Source organism: Gallinula chloropus, assembly GCF_964237585.1.
Source record: "Gallinula chloropus genome assembly, chromosome: 25".
Lineage (NCBI taxonomy): Eukaryota > Metazoa > Chordata > Aves > Gruiformes > Rallidae > Gallinula > Gallinula chloropus.
Window position 1 is genome coordinate 6,544,077 of NC_140110.1, and position 15,958 is coordinate 6,560,034.

At 51.6% G+C, this 15,958-nt stretch overlaps 1 pseudogene across 1 annotated transcript in view; it reads right to left on the reverse strand.

Moving 5' to 3' along the window:
* The window catches only part of LOC311200975 (olfactory receptor 14A16-like), a 35,052-nt pseudogene extending 22,960 nt beyond the window's left edge, over positions 1-12,092 (reverse strand). Inside the window, exon 1 of the transcript in view lies at positions 11,764-12,092. The product of the transcript in view is annotated as an olfactory receptor 14A16-like (transcript). The remainder of the gene's footprint in view (positions 1-11,763) is intronic.
* Between the last annotated feature and the right edge of the window lie 3,866 nt (positions 12,093-15,958).

The following is a 15,958-nucleotide window of genomic DNA, read 5'->3' on the forward strand; positions in this document are numbered from 1 at the left end:
GTGCGGGGCAGGGACTCTGCTGCTCTCAGGGTCAGCTCTCATCTTGAGGGATAGACAACGACCTGTGGGTTGAAGGAGTAACCAGGGGAAGAGCAGCGTAAGGTCCTTCTGCAGTAAGACAGTGCTGCCTCGGTCAACTTTGCACCCAGCTCCAACTGACCCTTGAGAAACTGCAAAGGGACTTTGAGGAACAACATCAAGGAAGCATTTTCCTATAGGCAGAGTCTTTGCTTTGACTTTTCCTCTCCTGTGGGCTGTGCTGACTGTGGTATATTGGAACTTATTTCTCCCCTCAAGAATATGCAATGAAAACTTGATTCTCATGAAGATGTTTCAGCTTCCCCTGAGCCCTGCACACACAGGGGTGTGGGCAGTGCCCTGATGCCAGGAGGGGTCTGCAGGTTGGATGAGGTCTGTGAGCACAGAGCAGGAGGTGACATGGGCAAAGAGAAGCAGCTCCAGGGACAGCTCCAGGCAGCAGAGACATTGTCAGCGAGGGAGAAGGAGCTGCTCCCAGAAATGCCCTGGCAGTGGGGATTTTGGTACATTGCTGACATTCTCCATGGTGCAGACACTGTCCCACAGCAACCCCCTGGTTTCTGCCCCCCAGCACGACTCTGCACTCAGAGTTCCAGGGTTTCAGGCTGTCTTTTCCTTGGCAGCCCAAATCCCAGTGGGGAGAAACCCCTGAGTGCCTGTCTGTCTGTCCCTGTCCTTCCTGCTTTGGCTGCAGCATTTCTTGCTGTTTCCTCTCCTGTCCTTCCTGCCTTTGTGCCACCGTTACCTGGGGCTCTGGGCATGTCTATTGGTGGGGCTGGCACTGAGATGACCCTGACTTCAGCACCCTCATCTGTAGGACTGAGGACTTCCTGGGGGTTCCTGCTGGGCTGCAGGCTGCCTCCCACAACAGCACCGCTCTCCTAGGGACTCTGGTGCCCCAGAGAGAAGCCCCATGCAGGAGACATCTCGGCACAGAGGCCATGGCAATGCCACTCATCACCCGTGTGTGGGCAGCTGCAATGAGGCCTGTGTGTCCCTGGCTGTGAGCGGGCAGCTGAGATCCTCCTTGGGTAGGATGCAACCTCAGGAGGGCTTTGTTGCCCTGCCCTGGGAGACCGGATTCATCAGCAATCTGTGGGGTACAGTTTATTTTAGGGGAACAGCAGGGTGTTTACACAGAATGCCCAGCACAGGGCAGCTGAGACCAGGGCTGTTGGACAGAGAAGCTCCCCCCACTCTGCAATCAGGGGAAGGTTTCACTGGCACTGCAGCAGCAATGTCAGGGAGATCTGACAGAAGAAACACTCCTCAGGTATAAACAGGAGAAAACCAAAGCTCCAAAGCTCTGCTCTTCCCTCGGGTCAGATTGGAGTGACAGTGCTGAAAAGCTCATTCCTATCCACAGGGAATTTAGTCTGAGATACAGACAGTCGATCTGAGGATATTCTGTAAGAGTGAAAGAGATGTTCCTAACTCTCAATCCATTTTCCTCCTTGGACAGGTCTCCACACTTGACAGCAGCAGATGTCCAACAGCAGCAGCTCCATCAGCCAGTTCCTCCTCCTGCCCTTTGCAGACACACGGGAGCTGCAGCTCCTGCACTTCTGCCTCTTCCTGGGCATCTACCTGGCTGCTCTCCTGGGCAATGGCCTCATCATCATCACCATAGCCTGTGATTACCACCTCCACACACCCATGTACTTCTTCCTCCTCAGCCTCTCTCTTACTGACCTTGGCTGCATCTCAGCCACAATCCCAAAGTCCATGGCCAATTCCTTGTGGGACTCCAGGGCCATTTCCTACACAGGATGTGTGGCTCAACTCTTTTTCTTTTTCTTTTTCCTCTCAGCAGAATACTTTCTTCTCACTGTCATGGCCTATGACCGCTACGTTGCCATCTGCTACCCTCTGCACTATGGGAACCTCCTGGGGAGCAGAGCTTGTGTCCATATGGCAGCAGCTGCCTGGGGCAGTGGGGTTCTCTATTCTGTGCTGCATACAGTCAGTACATTTTCACTGCCCCTCTGCCATGGCAATGGTGTTGGCCAGTTCTTCTGCGAAATCCCCCAGATCCTCAAGCTCTCCTGCTCAGATGCCTACCTCAGGGAAACTGGAGTCATTGTGGTCAGTGTCTGTTTAGTTTTGTTGTGTTTTGTGTTCATTGTGGTGTCCTATGTGCAGATCTTCAGGGCTGTGCTGAGGATCCCCTCGCAGCAGGGACGGCACAAAGCCTTTTCCATGTGCCTCCCTCACCTGGCCATGGTGTCCCTGTTTGTCAGCACTGGCATGATTGCCTACCTGAAGCCCCCTTACATCTCCTCCCGAATTTTGGACCTGGTAGTGTCATTTCTTTATGCAGTAGTTCCACAAGCACTGAATCCCTTAATCTACAGCATGAGGAACCAGGAGCTCAAGGATGCCATGTGGAAACTGACGACTGGATGTTTCTAAGCAGGAATAAACTGATCATCTTCTGCATATCGATGTGCATGTAACTCACCCAATGCCCTTCCCCACCTTTAGCTCACCCCAGGATGTCCCTGCCTGTATAGTTGTCTCTCCGTCCTCGCCAGGTATTCCCACAAACACAAAGCCACCAGCTCATCCACACTTACTCCAAGTTACTGTTAGCACCACATCACTACCCTCAGAATAACATTTCTTTATCCTCACGTCCATTCTGACCTTCAAAGCCACAGTTTGACATGGACTTCCTTCCTAATGTTCTGTCCATGAAGCACCAACAGGGCTATCTTCAACCTCCCATTCCCCAGGCTTTGAAGCCCGTCTCTCTCAGCCTCTCACCTCCAAAGCTGCGGATTTGTTGTTGTGCTGGAACCTTTTGTCATAGTTTCACCCCAGCTGGGAGTCGAGCACCACACAGCTGCTCACTCTCTAAGAGGATGTGGGCTGAGACTGTGGGCAGGGGAAGGGAACAAAAATTATAGAAAAGAAACCCAAACCTCAGAGCTTGGGATAAGGACAGTTTGCTGGGATATCAGAGAGTATAAAGAACAACAATAGGACTTTGTAGCAAAATACACAAAATTGGTGATGCACAATGCAATTTCCCACTGCACCACACAGTTCCAGCCTTACAAGTCAGAGCCATCCCAAAAATAAACCATGCCAGAGAAACCTCCCCGGGTAGATGACGAGCAGCCCCAGTAACCTTGTGGCTCAGGGAGTTCCCAGCCAAGGGATTGGTCCTTATAATGCCAGATGTCATTTTCCACCTCTACTATAGCCCAACACTGAACATGTTGAACGAGCAGCCATAGAGTCCCAAGTTCTTTGGCATTGATGAAGAGATTGAATGCTCCCTCAGTAAGTTTGCAGAGGACACTAAGCTGGGAGGAAATGTTGATCTGCCTGAGGGTAGGGAGGCTCTTCAGAGGGATCTGGACAGACTGGAACGATGGGCTGAGACCAATGGGATGAGGTTTAACATGGCCAAGTGTAGAGTGCTGCACATGGGACAGAACAACCCCCTGCAGCGCTACAGGCTGGGGGAGACTGGCTGGAGAGCTGTCAGGCAGAGAAGGACCTGGCGGTGTTGGTTGATTGCAGGATGAATATGAGCCAGCAGTGTGACCAGATGACCAGGAAGGCCAATGGCATCCTGGGCTGTATCAGAAATAGTGTGGCCAGTAGGTCTGGGGAGGTGATTGTGCCCCTGTACTGGGCATTGATGAGGCTGCACCTCGAGTGCTGTGTGCAGTTCTGGGCTCAACACCATCATAAGGACACTGAGGTCCTGGAGCATGTCCAGAGCAGGGCAACCAGGCTGGGAAAGGGGCTGGAGGGCAAATCCTATGAGGAGCAGCTGAGGGAGCTGGGGGTGTTTAGCATGAGGAAGAGGCGGCTGAGGGGAGACCTTATCACTGCCTACAACTACCCGAAAGGAGGGTGTAGAGAGATGGTCTCTTCAGTGAGGTGACAGGATAAGGGGAAACAGCCTCATGTTGTGCCAGGGCAGGGTCAGATGAGATGTTAGGAAGATATTTCTTGCTGAAGAGTTGTCAGGGCCTGGAACAGACTACCCAGGGAGGGGGTAGACTCACCATCCCTGGATGTGATTAAAAAAAGGGCAGATGATGTACTTAGGGATATGGTTTAGCCTAGGACAGGAACAGTTGGACTTGATCTTAAAGGTCTTTTCGAACCTTGTGATTCTGAGATTCTTTTTAATGTTTTTACAAATGACCAGATAACTGGACTGGTCTTGAGTAAATTTGCATATCACAACAAATTGGGAGGAGTTGTTGACTCTGTTGAGGGTGGAAAAGCCTTGCAGATATCTGGACAGATCAGAGAGCTGGGCAGTCACCAACACCATGAAGTTTAACAAGAGGAAGCACCAGATCCTGCACCTGGGAAGGGGCAGCCCTGGCTGCGCATACAGACTGGGGGGTCAGACGCTGGAGGGATTTGGGGGTCTTGGTCGACAGCAAGTTAAACACGAGCCAGCAGTGTGCCCAGGCAGCCAGGAGGGCTAAGAGTATCAGGGACAGGGACAGGGAGCAGAATGACCCCACCTCAATCCAGGAGGAGATGGTACTGCTGCACCACAGAGGTGTGCACAGATCTGTGGGGCTGAATGGGATGCAGCCAAGGGTGCTGAAATATCTGGCAAGGTGGGTTCACCAAGCCACTTTCCATCAGTCCTGGCTGCCGGGAAATCAGTCAACATAACCCCCTATATAAGAAGGGACAGAAGGATGATCAGGGACATTACAGGTCTGATAGTTTGACTTCAGTCCCAGAGAAGCTGGTGGAGCAGATCATCCTGAGCACCATTATCCAGTTCATGAAGAACCCCCAGGTGATCAGGCCCAGCCAGCTTGGGTTCATAAGGGCAGGTCCTGTTTGACCCACTGAATCTCCCTCTATGACAGGGTGACCTGCTTCTTGGACAAGGGCAGGGCTCTGGATGTTGTCTACCTTGACTTTAGCAAGGCCTTGGACACAGATTACCAACACCTTCTCCTAGAGAAGCTCACTGCTTGTGGCTTGGAATCTGTGGTGGTTCTGTCCCAAACAATGCCTGAGCCCCACATGCTGCTCGCTCACTCACAGAGGGGAAACAGACAGAGCCTCTGTGGATTGCGATAAGGACGGTTTACTTCCAAAAGCACCATAAAAGGGGAACAATAACAGCCCCAAACTGCACTGACACCCAGTGATAGCACAGAGAGTACCTTACAGACCCAACAATAACAGAGTGCTGCACCATGCCATGACCACCCCTCACCAACCAGCCCCTTTGAAGGTGATGTGATGTCAGGTGGTATGGAAAACAGCCCAGGCGAACTCAGCTCAGCTGTGCAGCCTGCTTAGGGAGGTGAGCTCTGGCCTGGCCTTTAGAAGGACATTATCCACCCCTGTTTCCACACCATCTAAATCATGCCCAGATCTTACATTTTCACAGTACTGGGGAGGTTCATAATGGCATTTATTATTTAGACCATCTGCCATGGACCACCATCCAGGAAATAGTATAGAGAAATATGTAATATTTGGCCTTTTTTCTCCTTTGGCATTTTCTAAAGCCAACTGGATGGCCTTCACCTCTGCAAACTGGCTGGATTTGCCTTCTCCATAGACAGCTTCTGCAATTTGTGTAGGACTCTATACAGCAGCCTTCTACCTCTGATGTTTGCCAGCTATGCCACAGGACCCATTGGTGAACAGGGCATATTTTTTCTCATTTTCTGGACGTTCACTACACACTGTGCACTATTCAGCACGTCACCTGCTTCTCTGGCGATATTCCACAATCTTTGCCCTCTGGCCAGTCTGTGATCACTTCCAGGATTTCTGTGCAATTGGGGTTTCCTATTCCAGCCCACTGTGTGATAAATGTGACCCACTTGCTCCACATAGCATGAGTGGCATGGTGTGTAGGAGGGGCCTTCCCTTTGAACATCCCGCCCAGCACCAGCAGTCGGGATGCCAGGAGGAGCTGGGCTTCAGTCCCAATCACTTCTGAAGCAGCTCGAACCCCTTCATAGATGGCCAGTATTTCCTTTTCTGTTAGAGTGTCTGGATCCTCTGTAACCCCGACTCCAAAACCAGAGAGACTGACCTTGAGCCTCGCCTGGTGCTTTCTGCCAGAGTCTCCAGGTAGGACCATGCTCCCAGGCTGACCTGTAGAACACATTTTTACATCTGGCCCAGTCTGGACTGGCCCAAGGGCTACTACACAGACTATCTCCTGTTTGATCTCTTCAAAGGCTTCTCACTGCTCAGGGACCCATTGGAAATCGTTCTCTTACCAGGTTACACGGTAGAAAGGGCAGAGAATTAGACTGTGGTTTGGGATATGCATTCTCCAGAACCCCACAGTGCCTAGGAAAGCTTGTGTCTCCTTTTTGTGGGTGGGTGGAGACATAGCTGCTATTATATTGATAACATCCAATGGGATCTGATGACACCCATCCTGCTATTTTATTCCTAATAAGTGGATTCCTTAAGGAGGTCCCTTGCCCTTACTCTGTCTGATGGCAAAACCAGCTTTAACAGAATTCAGATTATTTTCTTCTCTTTCTCAAAAAATTCCTCAGGTGTGCTGTCCCATGCCATGACATCATCAATATACTGTAGGTGCTCTGGGGCTTCATCCAGCTCTAATGCAGACTGGATCAGTCCATGGCAGATGGTGGGGCTGTGTTTCCAGCCCTGGGGCAGTCAATCCCAGGTGTCCTGGATTCTCTTCCAACTGAAAGCAAACTGTGGCCTGTATTCTGCTGCCAAAGGAGTCAAGAAAACCACATTTACGATGTCAATTGTAGTGTAGCACTTGGCTGCTTTTGACTCCAGTTCATACTGGAGTTCCAGCATGTCTGGCACTGCAGCACTCAGAGGGAGCACTCAGGGCACGATAGTCCAGCGTCAGCCTCCACTCTGCACTGGGCTTCTGCACTGGCCCGATCAGACTGTTGAAGGATGAGCGGGTTCTACCAATCACTCCCTGACTCTCCAGTTGATGATCAGTTTCTGAATGGGAATCAGGGAGTCTCTGTTGGGTGTGGTGTTGTTGCCTGTCCACCATCATGGTAGCAATTGGTACTCACTGTTCTTCAACCTTTAGCAGCCCCACAACAGAAGGGTCTTCTGACCGTCCAGGCAGAAGAGACACTTGTTCAGTTTCTTCTGTCTCTGAGGCAGCTATTCCAAAAGCCCACTGGTACCCTTTTGGGTCTTCAAAGTGCCGTCTCTGCAGGAAGTCTATGCCCAGTATGCACAGAGCTGCAGATCATCAGGATCACACTAAATCATCTCTCACATGGCTCATCCCCTCAGATAATGGATATCTCTCTCCATGGTCATCCACTGGTCTGGCCAATACACAACATCTTCAATGAACTGGTACCCTGCCCTTACACTTGATAGAAGTCACCTCCAGAGGCTGAGAGCTTGAGCCTTCCTTCCAATTGCCTTGTTACTGCCTCCTTCTCTGGACAGGGATCCCAGCTGCTTGGCCTCCCTGCCTTCTCCCTGCTGCCTGCCCCATTGTCCCAGCATGGCAGTAGCCAGGTGATGATGTGCTCCCCTGGAAGGCGGCTGAAGTCTTTTCTCATGTCTCTCAGCTCAAGGACAAGGATCGGGTTATAACCTCTGGTATTGCCTCTTCAGGGCCTTGCAATGGTCCCAGTTCATCAGCATCTCTCCCGATGAGGACTGATTTCTCCATGTATTTCTTCTTCTGGATAGAGGTGACTGACAGGCGTACTGGTTGGCTAACTGGATCGGCTCTGGGGTTGGCCTCTGAGGTTTGAGCACCCATGGTGCTTGTTGGGGAGACTGGAGGTGCTGCACTCTCTGAGGCACGGGTAGCTCCAGTGCCTGTTGGAAGGGTTCTTTCTGGCTCAGCTGTGGTGTTGGTGTCTGAGGCCTGGGCAGCCACAGTGCCTCTGGATCTGTTTTCCTTGTCTAGGTATTTTTTCATGCCCTCCCACACCCCATGCCACCCCTGACCCTTCAGCCCAGGGAAGACCTCTTGGCAATATTCTTGGAACAGTTGTTGGTAACACAGAGGTCCAGACAGACATTCAGGAGAGAGAGCAAGACACGTATGCTGGTCTGAACATCCCAGGGATAGTCAACGTTCTCAACAGATGCTGTAAAAAGCCTAAAGGGAAAAGGGGAGGAGAAAGCACCCCTCACCTCATCCTCTACCATTATCACAAACCTTCAGGCCTGATCTTGGGCTCCAAAAAGGGCTGTGGTGGTTCAGCTCCAACCAGTGGCTGAGGAGCACATGCCGCTCACTCACTCCCACAGGAGAAACAGACAGAGCCTCCGTGGGCTGGCCTAAGGACAGTTTACTGACCAAATCACCATGAAAGGAGAACAGCCCACAGTGAATTTCACTTATACCCAGTTATGACCCAGTCACTGCACAACATGATGAGCAATCCAATGACTTGGCTGCACTAGCACTTCCCTGGAGGCACCAGGAGTGCCCCTCCCCAACAAGCCCCTTTTCTGGGGGAGTGATGTCAAGTGGTGTGGCAAACAGCCTGGGCTAACTCAGCTCTCCTGTGCTGCCTGCCTGGGGAGGTTAACTCTGCCCTGGCAAGATCCAGGACAGATGGGATGGGATTGGGATGGGGATGGGAACTACTGTTGGAGATGTGGTGCCTCTGGGCATGGATGGTCGTAACTGTGTCTTGTCAGTTGGCCAAAGGAATTCCACACCAGGCTCAAAAATGCTGCTCCCAGGCACTGCCCTCTTTCACCATTGCTCCATTGGACCTTGATCCCACTCATGTCTCTTGGACCACCTCTGGCCCTTCGGGTGACAATAGGGGTTGGTGTCTGAGCAACTCTCTCCTGGCCTCCACCCTCAGTAATTCCCATGGGCACTGGGACCAGCAGCTCTCAGGCAGCCATGCTCCTTAACCTTTGCAGGGGGTCAGAGACCCCTGCCTGTCCCTGCCTGGGGGTCCTGTCTCATGGGGAGACAAGGAAAGGTGATTGTCCTGCCCAGCTCTGGTTTGATCAGGAGAAAGGACTCTGCTGGACACAAGGATTTCTCCCCAGCCAAGGGAGGGAAAGTCAGTGAGAACTTCAGTTTCTTTCCAAGAAGCTTCCCTAGAGATAACAAAATGACAGCAATAAGTGCTAAAGAACCTGGGACTCTACTGCTGGTTGTTCAACATGTTCGAGAGTGGATGATGGCAGAGCCCAAAAATGAAATTTTAAGACTGTTCCTGTGGCTAGGAATGCCCTGAGCCCCAAGGTTAATGGGGCTGGTAGTGGGATACCTGGGGAGGTTTCAGGCCAGAAACCTTTTTCCGCCCTCACACCTTTTGCCATGGAGCTGGTGCTGGACATTGAGCAGTGTTGAAGGTGGACACTGTTGAAGCTGGAAAATTATGTTGGGCAAAGTTACATCTCCTCCCATGGCTACAAAAGCCCTGACCCCCATGTTCCTGGGGCTGCTAGTGCGATACCTGGGGATATGTTTGGCCATGAACATCTTTCATCCCTCACACCTTTAGTTTGGGATGTATTGCTGGGCATTTAGCAGGTTCAAAGGTGGACGCTGGTATGGCCAGAAATGATGTCAGGTAGTTTTAAGACTGTTCCCTTATTAAGGAAATCCTTGAGCCCCAGGGTTACTGGGGCTGCTAGTGGGATACCCAGGCATGTTGAAGGTCAGAAACATCTTTCACACCTCAAACCTTTTCTTTGGGAATTATAGCTGGACTTGTAACTTTTTCAAAGGTGGACGCTGTTAGAGCTGGAAAAAGACATCAGGCAAATTTCATACCACTACATTGTCTATGAAAACCCTGTGCCCCACGGTTACTGTGGCTGCTAGTGGGCTACATGGGGAGTTTTCAGGCCAAGAAGACTTTTATACCATCACACGTTACGTTTGAGGTTACTGCTTTACATTTAGCGTGTCAATGTTGGATTCTGGGAGAGCCCGTAAATGTCCACAGGCACTGTTAGGACTCTTCCCTAGGAAAGGAAAGACCTGAGCCCTAAGGTTACATGCTGGTGGGCTTCCTAGATAGGTTTCAGGCCAGGAATAGCTTTCAGCACTCAAATCTTTTGCTTTGCAGCCCTACCTGCACATTTAGCACTTCCTAAGGTGGACACTGGTTGAACCTGAAAATGAGAACAGGAGCTTTTAGGATCATTCCGTTGTGTAGGAATCACAAAATCATAGAGTCACAGAAGGTTAGGAGTTCGAATGGACCTCAAAAGGTCATCTAGTCCAACCTCTGTGCCAGAGCAAGATCACCTACACTAAACCACACAGGAACACATCCAGGTGGGTTTGAAAGTCTCCAGAGAAGGGGACTCCCCAACCTCTCTGGACAGCCTGTCCCAGTGCTCCATCACCCTCACAGTGAGATAGTTTCTCTTTATAGTCACAGAGAATTTCCTCTGCTTCAGCTTGCACCCATTGCCCCTTGTCCTACGCTGGCCATCACTGAGAAGAGCCTGGCTCCATCCTCCCAACTCTCACCCTTTGCGTATTTCTTAACATGAATAAGGTCACCCTTGAGTCTCCACTTCTTCAAGCTAAAGAGGCCCAGCTCCCTCAGCCTTTCCTCATAAGGAAGGTGTTCCATTCCCTTAACCATCTTGCTGGCCCTGCCCTGGAACCTTTCAGGGAGTTCTCTGTCCTTCTTGAACTGAGAAGCCCAGAACTAGACACAACATGCAGTCTGACCAGGGCAAGAGGGAGAAAGGCCTCTCTTGACCTACTACTCTTCTAATACACCCCAGGATGGCATTGACCTATTTAGCTATGAGGACACATTGCTGGCTGATGCTCATCCTGCAGCATATGAAGGGGGTCAGCTTTCAGAGGAGATTCTCTCCAAACCAACTTTTGTTCAGATACATAGAAATGTAACTTATCAACGCATTGAACTTCTGAGAGAATTTTTAAACAAACATTGGAAAGATGGGATATTTTCCAACTCTCTGAAGCTCAAAGCAGACACTGGAGAGCTGAGCAGCATCTGAATTACCAAAGAGCAAGTGGAGGTGGAAACGTGCTGAGAAAAGTGAAGTGCACACATCTATCTGTGCTATGAAGAAGACAAAACAACAACTAAAAAAACAAATAATACAGACTGGTCCTAATGTGAGTTCCATGGCCAGTGATATGCCGAAGATGAGCAGTTCATTGCTCCTTAGAAACATCCAGTCCTCAGTTTCCACATGGAATCCTTGAGCTCCTGGTTCCTCATGCTGTAGATGAGGGGGTTCACTGCTGGTGGAAACACTGAGTAAAGAAAAGACACTACCAGGTCCAGGAATAGGGAGGAGATGGAGGGGGGCTTCAGGTAGGCAAACACACCAGTGCTGAGGAACAAGGAAACCACAGCCAGATGAGGGAGGCAGGTGGAAAAGGCTTTGTGCCGTCCCTGCTGTGAGGGGATCCTCAGCACAGCCCTGAAGATCTGCACATAGGACACCACGATGAACACAAAACAGCCAAAATATAAACAGGCACTGACCACAATAACTCCAGTTTCCGTTGTGTACGTCTCTGAGCATGCCAGCTTGAGGATCTGGGGGATTTCACAGAAGAACTGGTCAAGGGCATTGCCATGGCAGAGGGGCAGTGAAAATGTATTGGCTGTGTGCAGCACAGCATGGAGAAACCCACTGCCCCAGGCAGCTGCTGCCATGTGGACACAAGCTCTGCTGCCCAGGAGGGTCCCGTAGTGCAGGGGGTGGCAGATGGCAACGTAGTGGTCATAGGCCATGACAGTGAGAAGAAAGTACTCTGTGGAGATAAAAAATACAAAGAAAAATATTTGAGCCACACATCCTGTGTAGGAAATGGCCCTGGTGTCCCACAAGGAATTGGCCATGGATTTGGGAACAGTGGTGGAGATGCAGCCAAGGTCAGTAACAGAGAGGTTGAGAAGGAAGAAGTACATGGGGGTGTGGAGGTGGTGGTCACAGGCTATGGTGATGATGATGAGGCCATTGCCCAGGAGAGCAGCCAGGTAGACGCCCAGGAAGAGGCAGAAGTGCAGGAGCTGCAGCTCCCGTGTGTCTGCAAAAGGCAGGAGGAGGAACTGGCTGATGGAGCTGCTGCTGTTGGACATCTGCTGCCATCAAGTGTGGAGACCTGTCCAAGGAGGAAAAGACACAGTGAGAAGTGATGGAACTCTTCTTTTAGGAAAACGTCTTCTAATTCTTAGGGAATGCCCTCAGATTGACTCCCTGTATTCAGGAAGAATTTGGCAGGTCCCTTTTGGGAGGTCTGCTTTGTGCTGGCTCCAGCGTGCCACTGCTGGGAGGAGGGTCAGCTGTGGCTCTCAAGAACTCAGTCCTGCCTGGCAGCAGTCAGTAAATAGAAGGATGGTGTGATCTCAGACTAAATGCCCTGTGGATAGCAATGAGCTTTTCAGCACTGTCACTCCAGTTTCACCTGAGGGCAGAGCAGAGCTTTGGTAATGGTGGGACAAAGGCAGCAAGGACAGGAAGGGAAACCGTGAGAAAAAGTCCAGCCAGGGCTGCAAGGACAGGGACAGACAGACAGGTACTCGCAGGTTTCTCAGACTGAAAACGTGGAAGTCTTGTCTCAGAGTCTGTGCTGGGTGGCAGAAACCAGGGGGTTGCTGTGGGAAAGTATCAGCACAGTGGGTGATGTCAGGGAGGTACCAAATCCCTACTGCCAGGGCATTGCTGGGAGCAGCTCACTCTTCCTCCTTGCCAATGTCTCTGCTAACTGCAGCTGTCCCTGCAGCTGCTTCTCTTTGCCCATGTCACCTCCTACTCTGTGCTCACAGACCTCATCCAACCTGCCCTGTGCTCAGCTCTGCTCTGCAGACCCCTCCTGGCATCAGGGCACTGCCCTGGGAACCTCTGTGTGTGCAGGGCTCAGGAGAATCTACAAAGTCTTAATAAGAATTGAGTTTTCATTGCATATTCTTTGGGGAGAAATAAGTTCTCATCTACCACAGCACAGCCCACAGGAGAGGAACAGTCAAAGCAGACACTGCCTTGCAGGAAAATGCTTCCTTGATTTTTTTTTTCAAAGTCCCTTTGGAATGTCTCAAGAATCAGCTGGAGCTGGGAGCAAAGCTGACCCAGGCAGCATTTTCTTACAGAAGAGGGAACCTGTGCTGCCCTTCTCTGGGTCACTCCTTCAACCCACAGCTGCTGTCTCTATTGCTGTGGAAAGCCCACCAGCCAGGCTGAGTGCTGACCCTGGCAGCAGCAGAGTCCCTGCCCCAGCACACAGACCCCGGGACAAAGGGACCCTGCTCACAAGGACAGCCCTGGGCACCTCTCAGCCATGCCCAGGAGAAGACAGCTGTCCTGCCCTGTCCCTCTGATGGAGCAGAAGGGCATCCCTTCCAGGCAGCACCTTCTGGTCCTAGAGAGAACCTGTCCTCCTGACAGACCCCACACACTGCCCCATGTCCCAGCTTTAGGAGATCCCTCCAGGAACAGAACCTGCATTGCCCTGCACCCACAGACATACCAGGGAGAGATTTCTCCTCCAGTGAGCTCTCAGCATCCATCAGCTCTCTCAGCCTCACAGGTCTCCCCTCGGTGCCTACAGGCAGTGTCCCCAGCCCTGTGTGCTTGGCAGAGGAGCTGCTCCTGGGCACAGCTGTCTCTCTGCAGTGCTGCAATATTTCTGAGCTCCTTCTGTCCATCCCAGGAGCCCAGCCCAGCTCACAGCAGAGGAGCAGGTGAAGACATCATACCCTCCGTCCCCTCTGGGCTCCTCCCTGGAGCTCCAGGGAACCTTCTTGGAAAGAAACTGAAGTTCTCACTGACTTTCCCTCCCTTGGCTGGGGAGAAATCCTTCTGTCAAGCAGAGTCCTTTCTCCTGATTAAACCAGAGCTGGGCAGGACAATCACCTTTCCTTGTCTCCCCATGAGACAGGACCCCCAGGCAGGGACAGGCAGGGGTCTCTGACCCCCTGCAAAGGTTAAGGAGCATGGCTGCCTGGGAGCTGCTGGTCCCAGTGCCCATGGGAATTACTGAGGGTGGAGGCCAGGAGAGAGTTGCTCAGACACCAACCCCTGTTGTCACCTGAAGGGCCAGAGGTGGTCCAAGAGACATGAGTGGGTTCAAGGTCCAATAGAGCAATGCTGCCTGGGATGAGGAGCATTTTTGAGCCTGGTGGGGAATTCCTTTGGCCAAATAACAAGACACCAGATGATCACAGTTAGAACCATCCATACCCAGAGGCACCACATGTCCAACAGCAGCTCCATCAGCCAGTTCCTCCTCCTGGCCTTTGCAGACACAGGGGAGCTGCAGCTCCTGCACTTCTGCCTCTTCCTGGGCATCTTCCTGGCTGCTCCTCTGGGAAAAAGTTTAATGATCATTGTTATAGACTCTCCAACATTTCCTCCTCCCTCAGCAGCCAGTCCCTGGCTGGCAGAGATTGTGGAAGGATTTGGGCAGGTCGTAGGGCAGTTATCACCTCCTACAGCCTGTGACTTTACAGCTGCACAGGCAAACAACCCTGGCAAACTGACACGCCACCTGATCGATGGGTGCCTTGACTACACCATGCCAATCCCATCCCCATCCCAATCCCAATCCTATCCCATCTATCCTGGATCTTGCCAGGGAAGAGTTAACCTCCCCAGGCAGGCAGCACAGGAGAGCTGAGTTAGTCCAGGCTGTTTGCCACACCACTTGACATCACTCCCCCACAAAAGGGGCTTGTTGGGGCGGGGCACTCCTGGTGCCTTCAGGGCAGTGCAAGTGCAGCCGAGTCATCGGATTGCTCATCATGTTGTGCAGTGACTGGGTCATAACTGGGTATAAGTGAAACTCACTGTGGGCTGTTCTCCTTTCATGGTGATTTGGTCTGTAAACTGTCCTTAGGCCAGCCCACGGAGGCTCTGTCTGTTTCTCCTGTGGGAGCGAGTGAGCAGCATGTGGTGCTCAGCCATTGCTTGGGGCTGAACCACCACAGTTTCCAAGCCACAAGCAGTGAGCTTCTCTAGGAGAAAGTTCTGGAAAACTGTGTCCAAGGCCTTGCTAAAGCCAAGGTAGACAACATCCAGAGCCCTTCCCTTCTCCAAGAAGCAGGTCACCCTGTCATAGAGGGAGATTCAGTGGGTCAAACAGGACCTGCCCTTATGAACCCAAGTTGACTGGGCCCGAACACTTGGGGGTTCTTCATGAACTGGATAATGCTGCTCAGGATGATCTGCACCATCAGCTTCTCTGGGACTGAAGTCAAACTATCAGGCCTGTAATTTCCCTGACCATCCTTCTGTCCCTTCTTTTACTGGGGGTTGCATTGACTGATCCAGTCAGCCAGGACTGATGGAAAGTGGCTTGGTGAACACCCCTTGCCAGATATCTCAGCACCCTTTCAGCCCCACAGATCTGTGCACATCTCTGTGGTGCAGCAGGGCCATCTCCTCCTGGGTTGAGGTGGGGTCATTCTGCTCCCTGTCCCTGTCTCCTAGCTCAGGGAATTGGATTCTCTCTGTACAACTGCTCCTATTACTAAAGACAGTGGCAAAGATTTCATTAAGCACCTCAGCCTTGGCCTCATCTTTCCACAATGTTTCCTCCTGAATCTGATAGGGGATGGAGGGTCTCCCTGCTCTTTCTTTCATTTAAATGGAGGACAGATGAATTTCTAGCTGGGCTTTGGACCAACAATGAGGAGAAACTCTCATCCTGTTGTTCTTCCCTCAGCATTACACACCCCACACTGCCACAGGAAGAGCCTGAATAATGCCTGAGAGATATGACCTGTCTTCCCTGGAGCTGGGGGTCAGGGCTTGGCCTTTCTGCTTCATCAAACCAACCCAGGGCTTGCTCAGCATCTCAGCTGCTTGTACATTGCCTTTGCCTACCAGCCAACATGGCCTCCAATTACCTGTGCTAACGAGTCCCTGGGGAGGCTCAGCCAGCAATGGCTCTCAGCGGGACTCATTAATACTTCAGGTACTTTGGCTTCTGCTTTTGACATGGATATTT